Source organism: Rhagoletis pomonella, unplaced genomic scaffold, assembly GCF_013731165.1.
Source record: "Rhagoletis pomonella isolate Grant_MI unplaced genomic scaffold, Rhpom_1.0 Rhpom_scaffold_00005, whole genome shotgun sequence".
NCBI classification, from domain to species: domain Eukaryota; kingdom Metazoa; phylum Arthropoda; class Insecta; order Diptera; family Tephritidae; genus Rhagoletis; species Rhagoletis pomonella.
In genome coordinates this window covers 73,679,225-73,690,242 of record NW_023458559.1, presented here as the reverse complement: position 1 = coordinate 73,690,242, position 11,018 = coordinate 73,679,225, and the positions used below count along the sequence as shown (strand labels likewise).

The 11,018-nt window shown below is 30.6% G+C and overlaps 1 long non-coding RNA gene across 1 annotated transcript in view; it reads left to right on the top strand.

Moving 5' to 3' along the window:
- LOC118739483 overlaps positions 1-8,846 on the top strand; it is a 10,630-nt gene extending 1,784 nt beyond the window's left edge. The window contains exons 2-3 of the long non-coding RNA XR_004993027.1: positions 1,073-1,342; positions 8,344-8,846. This is a non-coding gene — a long non-coding RNA (uncharacterized LOC118739483). The remainder of the gene's footprint in view (positions 1-1,072; positions 1,343-8,343) is intronic.
- The last annotated feature ends 2,172 nt before the right edge of the window (positions 8,847-11,018 follow it).

Sequence of the window (11,018 nt, the reverse complement as noted above, 5' to 3'; positions counted from 1 at the left end):
ATTTTAAATTAAATATCGCTGCAAAAATAATAAGTTTTCTTTTAAGAAACCCCTATCTTAAACCTTTTTTAGCCTTTGGAACAAATATACCAATTGTTTTTATTTTTTTAAATAAAAATCGATTTTAAATTAAATATCGCTGCAAAAATAATAAGTTTTCTTTTAAGAAACCCCTATCTTAAACCTTTTTTAGCCTTTGGAACAAATATACCAATTGTTTTTATTTTTTTAAATAAAAATCGATTTTAAATTAAATATCGCTGCAAAAATAATAAGTTTTCTTTTAAGAAACCCCTATCTTAAACCTTTTTTAGCCTTTGGAACAAATATACCAATTGTTTTTATTTTTTTAAATAAAAATCGATTGTTTAACATTTTATAATTGCTTTCAATTTACAAATTTTCTATTTATTTAATAAATTTCAACGAAAAAAAATCAATCTTAAAAAATTAAAATTTTTTTGTAGCTCGGTTTTAATACAAAAGAAAGTCAAAAATTTATTTTTCTAAAATTATCATAATAAAATGATCTAGAAACTTAATTAAATTAAGAAATGATTCTAAACAGTTTTACAAAAAAACTGGCAAAAATAAAGATTTCATTTTGGTGCAAAAAATACTTTTTGGTTAAAAAAAATATCAAAACCATTTTCATATTATTACGTATAGTAAATTTTCGTTTAAAAATATAAAAGCTGTGAGTTCAGAAAAATTTGATTTTTTTCATGTTAAGTAAAAAATTTGTTTTCTAAAAAATTTTATTAAAAAACAAAAACAAAATAATAAAAACAAATTTTTTTCATAAAATCGTCTGTATAAAATTAAATAATTTCTTTAGTAATGTATTTTTGCTGAAATCCAAAGAAAATTGTATGCTATTAAAACAAATATACGCCTTTTTCATGTCTAGGAGACTAGTTCAGAAAATTATTTGAATATGCAGTTGACCACCGAAGGTTTTGTTATTTTAATTAATTCACGAAAAGTATTGTAAATACTATAAAATATAGGGAATACTCGGTGTAAAATAATTTCTAATATTTTTTAATTAAACTTTTTTTTTTTATTTCAGTTCCGAGGACAAATTTAAAAAATACATACAAAAAATTAAAAAAAAATTAATGGTCTAAAATAAAAAAAACATAAGAAGTTCGCGAAAAGCTCTGCTTACAGTTTTAGTTCCAAAAACTAAAAGAAAATCAAACCGAATTTCAATAAATTTCGCAATAAAAAATAAATAAAATCCAACAACAAAAACGAAAGCAAGCAATTTCGTTTGCCACATTTCGTCATCAGACCAAAATTTGCCGCATTGCAGCATTGCTTGCATATATGTATGTAGGTAAGTGCGCTTATTACGAGTAAACATATGTATATGTATGTATGTATTTATACATACATTATTGTGTTTGTGTTTTTTCATATGTATTGGGTGTATGTGCATACGACCACCAAATGAATGAAAATGAAGACATGAAAGCAAACGCAGGCAAACAAAAAATATATAAAACAGAAACATAAGTGAATAGAAAAAATATTAACAAAAAAACTACAAATGTCTGAAAATGTTTAACCGAAAATGTAAGCTGTTGTGCGCACGCGATGCGTTTTGTGGGGGCGCCAGCAGACACGAGACTCGTGCGCCAAGCGGCGAAACGTAGCAGCAAAAGAGGCCAACTATTTTCTGGTAGCAAAGTTTGGTGATTATTTTTGTTGGTTTTCATTTATTTATTATTTTTTGTTGACCAAACAACTTGAACCTTAATTAAAGTTTGAATGTCAAATAGCCTTTGTGTTTTTTTCTTTCTTTCCCGGCACTAGCAAACATTGTGTTTATTGTTTTAGGCGCTTTTAATATTTTTGTTACAGCCAAAAGTTTTTTTTTTTTTTTTGTTATTTTCACACGCCACTGAATTCAGTAAACTGTGTATGTGTATATTTTCAACGTAGATACATATAATTGTGCATTCAATTCCTGCGAAATTTGACCTACAAACCCACTTCTTTGTCGCAGTTTGTTGGAATTGTTTACCTCTTTTTTTGTTTTTTTTTTTCACTTTCTTCCTTACCATGTCGACATCGATTTTCCATCCTTGGAGACCATCCCTTTAACTCCAGAACTTCAGTAGCGCATCGCGTGTCCTATTAAATTGCTCTATGCGCGTCTTTGACATAAATAACTTACCAACACGCATAGCCACGGTCCTGTTAAGTCCCAAAAACACTGCATTAATCGCTAAACTTTCACTAGCTCCTCCCAAGTACTTATTTATTCCTTCAGCGCACTGCTACTACTCTAATATAACTTCGCGCATACACGTATTTGTCTACTCACTGAACTTCTGAAGTTCTCTGCCCGTAAGCTTCATACCTCCTTCATCTTTGTTGCTTTGCCTTCGCTATAACCTTATACTTTCACCTTTTCATTCAACCTCACCTCATTTCCAGCTCATTCTCCCACATTCGTTGCTTTAAGTTTACTCTATCAACCCTTCGAAAGTAGAGGAAAATGTGTGTGCTTGCTGGCCCAGATCATTAAAACCCCTTAGCCGCCGTAAAAAAATATGTCTGGTATTTGCTTGCGATTTTTACGTACTCGTTTGTTTTTTTTCTTCTTTTAGGTTTTTTATTTCGTTATTAGATTTCCTTTCTTTTTTATTTCTTTATTTATTTATTTTTTTTTTGGTTTTTTTTTTTTGACACTCCTTTTACGTCTTTGTTAGTTCTACTTACATGTACCATTACCATTTTCTTCATGTCTACCATTTCAATTTTTTTTTTCTTGTCTGGCGTTCCGTTATCACTTGATTTAGAGACGACTTGATAAGCAAATACGCCGAGAGCGTCATTCTTATCGAAAGTGATTGATTTTTTTTGTACTCACAAAATAGAAATACCATAACAAAGTAGGAAGTTTTTGTTTGAAAAGGTGTGTTGAGTATTGAGTTCTAAGCTCTGTAGATGTCATTGTTTACCGCAAATAGTTGACAAGACAAAAGTGTACATACATGTGGGTCATTCTTTTACAAATCGTACACCTTTTTTTGCTTTCATATTTTAGATTCGGCTTGAATTTTTTTTCATAAGATGTGAGCACTAGAAAAGGTTATACCTCTATTGGGAATTCGTTAGCAAAAATTTTTAGCCAAAAAATATAGAGAAAAGTAGAATTTCGACAATTAATTCGTTCAATGATTTAAAAATTTATTCAGGCTTTCTATGATTTTTCTAGTTTAAAATAATATGTATATGTTTATGGCTTTATTTAGTCAAGCACACACAAATATACATACATACATATGTATGTACACTATGGCGGGTTATATTTTTTTTTAGTTTTTTTTACTAAGCGCTCTCTAAGGACTCGACCTGTAATTCTAAGCAAATTTGCCGCAGAAGCCATGGGTTTAAAATTAATTCAAAGTTTTCCAAATTGCGTAAATATACTTCTAAGAAAATATGAAAATTTTCACTATTGCGCCCTCTGGTGGAAGTTTTAGGAAAAAGATATGTGCAGAAATGGATTATTTTTACCAAAAAAAACTCTATAGCATGTTTTTATACAAAATTTAACCACTTTTCGACACTACAACAAAATGCTAAGAAACCTATTTTTTGTAATTTTGAAAAGTTCAAATTGATTTTAGACTTTTGGTTTCGGCGGTAAATTTTCTAAGAATTACACGCAGATATTGTATGTGCTATACGCGTATAGTCGAAAAAATCTCCCATATAAATTGACCCGCCCTAATGTACACACATAATTTCTTCATTTAATCTTCACCTTTATGAATTGGAAAACGTGGCAGTAATCCAAATGTTTGTGTCATTTTAGAAAAAAATGGGCAATTAATTCCTTGGAAATTCAACCAATTTCTTTGAAAATTTATTGCAGTGTTTTGTTTTATAATATGTTTTGCTTGTGTTTTTTTATTTGCATCTTTAAATTATTCAATATATTTTTGTCCCATATATAATTTGACGTACATCTTTTAAATTGTCAAAGGCAGTAGGCAAAGCGAATGAAAAATAAATGCGGCTATAAATAAAAACGTCCACTAAATTTTTTTATTATTTTCATTACTGAAATACTAAGATTTTAATAAACATTTGCCTTTTTATGGGATTTTTTATACGTTTTTAAATGTACACATTTGTAAAACGTGTGGGCAGATTTAATTTTTTAATGCATTTTAAAATGAAACAAAAAAAAAAACAATTTTTTAATAATTAACTTTTTTTATTCCATAAAAAGGTGTTTTTCTTAAACTGATAAAACTCACTCGTAAATTCGAAACTAGAAAAATATTTCGTATAAATGTTGCAAGTTCAGTAAAAGTTTCGATACCTTCAAGGTTTTTAAGGCCTTTTCAAATCTAGCGAGTATTATTAATTATTTTCCGGCATACTTATGAGTACTTAAAAAATAGAATAAACGTACACGTTACCTCCTAATTTGGCCAAAAATATAAAAAGATTTAGTGCCGTTTTATCAAGCAGGTTCTAAAATTTATCATTCCTTCAAACACATTTTTTTTTAAACAAAATATGTGTTTAAAGGGCAGATAAGTTCTAAAAACTACTTGAGAAATTAGCCCTTATTCTTCTTAGTTATTTATGGTCTCTTTAATCTTGATGTGTTTATTTTCGTTTCTTAATTTATGTTCAATCTATCATGATTAAAGTTATATACTTCCAGAGCTATTTATCTACATACGTATGTATGTATTTACATGTACAACCAACATTTCAAAAGGCAAAAAAAACAGCACGCAAACAAATCGCGCGAGATTTTTAATTATCTTCATTAAATTACAAATTAAACAAACAATTTATTGCAGTTAAACAAATTTAATTAGCCACCCGCTTGGTTGCTTACAAAATTTACAAGGCACATTCTTATATACATATACATATGTACATATGTATGTACATTAGGGTGGTCCAAAAAAGTAAAGTCGGAAATTTAACGCTCTCACCCCCTAGGATTGTTCTATACCGAAAAAAAGTATACCCCTGTTTTTTTTATTTTAAAATCAAAATATATTTAGAGGTCGCTCAAAGCGCTCAAATTTTCCCATGTATTTTGTATGGGGAAAAAAAGAGTTTTCGTATAAATGGCATAGAATCCATGGAAAAAATAGTTTAAATTAAAAAACGTTTAAATAAACAATTGGGCATTATTCTCTGAAGTCCTCTGAAGAGAAGCAGAGTTTTCAGATTGAAAAATTTTGATGCCATTTCTACGAAAAGTATTTTTTCCCCATACAAAATACATGGGAAACTTTGAGCGCTTTGAGCGACCTCTAAATATATTTTGATTTTAAAATAAAAAAACAGGGGTATACTTTCTTCGGTATAGAACAAGCCTAGGGGATGAGAGCATTAAATTTCCGATTTTACTTTTCTCCCATACATTTTTGGACCACCCTAATGTACATACATATGTACGTACGGGTGGTTAATTTTTTCAAATTAACAAAATTTCAATTTCGTACTTTTTATAATACAACTATTTTATACTATTTTATGTCATATAACTTTTTAATTGATTTTATTATTTGGTTATTCTAATTTATTTTATTTTATATTATTCCATTTTATTTTATTTTCGCATAACTTTTTATTATTTAATACTATGCCTATTTTGCCTATTCTAGTTAATGTTAATTTATTATATTTTTCTTTATTTTGTTTAACTTTATTTTATTCTGTTTCACTATATTTACTCTTCTATTAGGGTTACTAATTTTTTTAAATTAATATAATTTATTTTTTTTTCTTTTTAATACTTTTTTATTTTATATTATTTTAATTTATTTTATTCTATTGCGGATAACTTTTTATTTAAGTTTTGGTTATTATCATTTATTTTATTCCCTTTAAGTTTATTATACTTTTATTTTATTTTATTTTTTATTTTTTAGTTTGTTTTATTTTTGATTTTTATTTTTTTTTTTTGTACGTACATCGGTTGGTTTTTTCTAATTAATTTAATTTAATCTTTTTTATAGTATTAAATGTAATATAATTCTTTATAAAATTAACTTTTTTAGTTATTCTAATTAATTTATTTTAGTTTATAAATTTTTTAAATTATTTGATTTATTTGCCAATCTTTTTTTTATTTTTTTATTTGTTTTTTTTTTTTTTTATTTTTTTCTGTTTAATATTTTTTTGCGGATACTAACTTTCTGTTTTTTTTTGTCTCAACGAAGTAGTCAATCCGAAAAAGATATAAAATTTAATTTTATCTGTAAAATATTTCGCCTTTCAAAAATGCTCCACCCTAATCCATTTTGAATTTGTATATTTGGCCCCAAATAATTGCTTGTTGATTTATTTATTTGTTCGATTATTACATATACGCACATATGTATGTAATTTCCGCGTGGGCTGCGCTGTTTGTATACGTATTACAAGGTGCTTTACCATCACTTTTACAAAAACTTATAAAACCTTGGGAGTTTCGCTTGCTGTGTGGGGAGGACTCAGCTGCATAAGCAATAGAGGTACAGACATTTTCGTTCTTACTGGTTTCGGGATTCTTGTGATTTTTTCTGAATCTAAAATGGAGTTTCTTAATATTTTGCAGAGGCATTTTTATTTAATTTTTTAATGAATTAGCGCAGAAAAAATTAAGTTTTGAGAAATTTCTGAAACTCGGTCGTTTTCATACATATTCGACCATATAAAATAACTTTCGAAACTTAAGCAGGTACAAAAATTACTTTAATTAGTCCCAAAATATTCGGGATTGACAGCCCTGACATCAGCGTAGCCAGAATGAAACTAAGGGGGGGCCGACCCTATTAAGCTGGCATTTCAGGGTACTGGGCCCCTACCTGGCTACGCCCATGAGCCCTGACATTGTTTTAGATCATTATTATATGTATGCATAAGATCAGGATGACGAAAAATGAATTTAAGAAGAATGATCGCGGTGCTTTTGTTACGTTTCATTTAGAAAAGATTAAATCACATTTTATGGTACCAACTAGAGCCGTCAAACTATCGATAGTCAAGTCCATCGATGTTTTACGATAGTCTTAAGGGTGACTATCGATACTAACGATAGTATCGACCCAATTCATATGTTTTTCTAAATCCATTTATTTTTCATTATCTTGGTTTTATAAATTTGTTTATTTTAGCGGCCCACGGTTTCATTTTAGTATCGAGAAATATTGCCAGAAATTCATTCGCCGTATAAACAGTCAAAAAGCAATTTCAGAAATTTTCCGTTCAATTCGCCTTTTGGAATAAGAAAATGTGTTTCGAAAGTCACTTTACATTCAAGGTGCCACTGCTTATGTAACTGATTTCTGAAATTTCTCAATTTGATAGTCTTTTGAAATATACTGCTTTGCCAGGTCTGACATCCTCATAAGACGGCAATGAAACCTCTGCTATTTCCATGCTTAAAAAAAATGGCGCTTGCCATGAACCAACTAAATAGATCACCCAGCACGGCAACCGTGTATTTGTAATTGTATTTAAGAAAATAATAATAATAGTTGATAACGGCATTTTTCAATCGGTTGTTTCATGCACACACATGGTTTCATTCCGTTTCATTCACATGGCGGCGAAAAAATGAGGGCACTGGAAAAATAATTATTTTTTCTCGCACACCGTCCCGGGTGATCTTTATTCGTTCGTTCATGAAATAATGCTGCCAAGTTTTGTTCAATTTGAACCAATACGTGAAAATGTCAAAAGCGCTAGGAAAGAGAAGACGTATCAATGAAACGATAGTGGCGATAGTGCTAAAACTATCGATAGTTATTTCAAGTGATCAGACTATCGATACTATCGATAGTATCGTCGATAGTTTGACAGCTCTAGTACCAACTCCAAATTTATTCACCTAATTCTTTTTTTGCTAATTAATTTGGAAAAGTTTTAAATATTTCCCTTAATTTGATGAACCTGCGAGATAATTTTTAAAATTTGACCAGTACCAAAAACCACCCAAACCATTCCCGAAATTTTCGGGATTGACAGTTAATGTCAGACTCGGCATTTTATAATTCATTGAATATTTATCAATACGAAATTCACAGCAACCAATCAAGAAAATTTCGGGATTGATAACGCTAGCGCTCGAAATTTGTAAATGAGCACAAATGATGTCCTGCTGTTTTTGTGGCATTGATGGACTTCAAAATTTGTGGTGTATTGAGTGATTGAAGTCTCAATAGCTAATATGATAAAATATAAACTTAAATTTTTTAACTTTCGAAAACATGTATACACATGCTTATGTATGTTTCGTAGACAGTAAAAACCAACTTTAATGCCAAATAATTATAATTTGTTTATTTTTCATTTTCGTTGCAGCAATCCAGAAATTTGTACGGAAAAGTGATACAAGTGCGGAAGCAGTACAGTTTTTTTTTTTAATTTAATAAAAAATAGTGAGCTACAAAACTCGAAAAGTTTTTATCAAATACTTATCTATATAATATCAAATCTTAATTTAAAAATAACAACAACTAACCCTCGTTTAGATTTCTTTTCAAGTGAAATTATTTGTTTTGAGGAAAAAGTTAGACACTCCTTTTTAAAATAAAAAATTATTTAAATAAAAATAATAATTTTGTGCAAACCAGCCAAAAATCAACAAAAAATGAGTGTAAAGTGTTAACGAAATATTTATAACCAACTGTAAAATCCCCAAATTCTGCGGTCAGCAACCAAGCAAAAACACTTGGAAATCATCGGCCAACGAAGAAGTCTAGTGAGCAACTGAAAATTTCCATTAATTTAACAGCGACTTATTCATCAAACTAAAATGTTGCTGTTGTCGCTGATTTGGACGCTTTCGCTAGGATTGGCAAATGGCGCCATATTACCAGGTATGTAAATCTGTATGTTTGGAAGACAAAACATTCCAAAATCCAAACAAACAACCAAATTTTACTTATTTAAAACGCCACGCAACTCATACTCACACTCGTACACACTCAGTCAGGTGAGTTGCTAACTAATTTATACTACATAAATCTTTAAACTTAGCGCTTGCCTCATTGTCAAGCAATGCCTAGCAGACACGAGTGAATTGCAGCAACAACAAAGTGCACTTTCATTTAGTGAAGCAAGTCAGTGAGCAACAAAAAATAAATATCAAAATCAGTGCAGACTCAGCCCAAAACAAAATAAATTTGAACGTATGCACGTACATCTGCACTTATTCATACCGCAAAAGCACACATGACCATACACACACTCCACACACATGCTATAAAATACATATATGTGCATTAGGGTGGTCCAAAAAAGTTTTAAATGTTAAGCACTCACCCCTAGGATTTCTCTAAATGGAAAAAAAGAATTTCCGTCCTTCTTTGTTAAAAAAAAATATATATATATTTACAACAGCCTCAAATGCATGTATTTATATTATCGGAAGACTCTAACTCTCTGCAGTACACTTTCAGTAATAATACCCATTTGGATTTTTTGGGTTTTTGGGGTACCTATAAAAAATAATTAATACTTAAAAATATTAAAATAAACCTTTGGGCACTATTATAGAACGTCTCCTTAAGAGAAACAAAGTTTCCGATCGAAAAGTGCTGATTTTCAGAAATTGTATACCATTTCTATGTAAAAGTATTTTTTACCCATACAAAATACATGGAAAATTTCACAGACTTTGAGGCTGCTCTAAACATTATTATTTTTTTAACAAAAAAATGCGGGTATTCCTTTATCCATATAGAAAAACCCTTAACAGCTTAACATTTTGAAATTTGTCCCCCGCATGTATTTTTTTTGAACCACCCTAATGTACATACATATGTAAATGCACATGGTCTGCTGTTTATATACTTGCTTACACTGCGCGCTAATGATCTGTTTGATTAGCTTCTTCGTTAGCCAGCCACTATGTTTGTGTGGGCGTGTATGAGTATACTCAATTTGCCACAAAAATTTCAATAATTTCACTTTTGTTTACATTTTAAAATCGCATTAAAATATATGTGCAAGTGCTATGTTTTCTTTGGTGCACACAAAGAAGACCTTGGGTAATGATGAAAATCGCTTTGCTTTTTTTTTTTGTTTGCCGAGCCGCATGTTTTGACGTCACTCTGGCTGAATTCAGTGAAATCTGTCTGCCAATAATTATTTTTGCATTTGCTGAGCGATTTTTTCTTATTTAAGTTGCTTTTACATTGATGCTTTCACTTTTTATCAGATAATTTGGTCCCTTGTTCCGTCGTCGAAAAAAGGGCAGTCCAAAAAAAGTGGTCCAAAAAAAGTAGAGTCGGAATTTAAATGTTCCCCATGCCAATCCCTGCATGTCTTTATACCATCCTGATTCCCTGGCGAATCTTAGCAGACACTTTAATGAAGTTTTCCCTTAGACGTTTTCTCCGTAGTGCAGAGCACTGGCAAAGGAAGTGTTTGGGGCAGATTCTACCTCCGCTTCACCCCTGCAGCTGTTCCAGAAATCTTTATACGATACGAGACTCGTAATCTGGCGGTCCAATGTCCCATTAGTATTACTGTGAGAAGCCTAACGTTCATCGAGCCGGGGCCCTGGCCACTTTCTCAACAACAAACTGAACCGCTTCACCTAATTCTATCACAGATCCCTTTCTAGCACACTCGTTCCTTTCCTCATTTAACGTAATTCCAATATGTCCGGGGACCCAGTAAAGATTATTTATGCGTAGTAGAAGAGCTTTTAGGAGTCATCGGCATTCCTTAACATATTTCCTAATAGTAATTGCCGACCCTGATGATTTGATAACAGCTTGACTATCAACAACGAATACAATACCTCTTTTAAGCTACGTACACACAATGTATTTAATTTTCCAAACATACTGAATAAGCCTTTAAAGGCCCCTAAATAGCGAACGGCTGAAGCGAACTGGAATGGCTACCCTAGTATGAGTATTATTATAGCCTCCAGCTAATATTCAGTTCTCAGAATTTGCAGGTCAAGTCCATCAAGCTTAACGCGATTCGTGCATACTCGAGATCTCTTATGGGATGACTTAGCA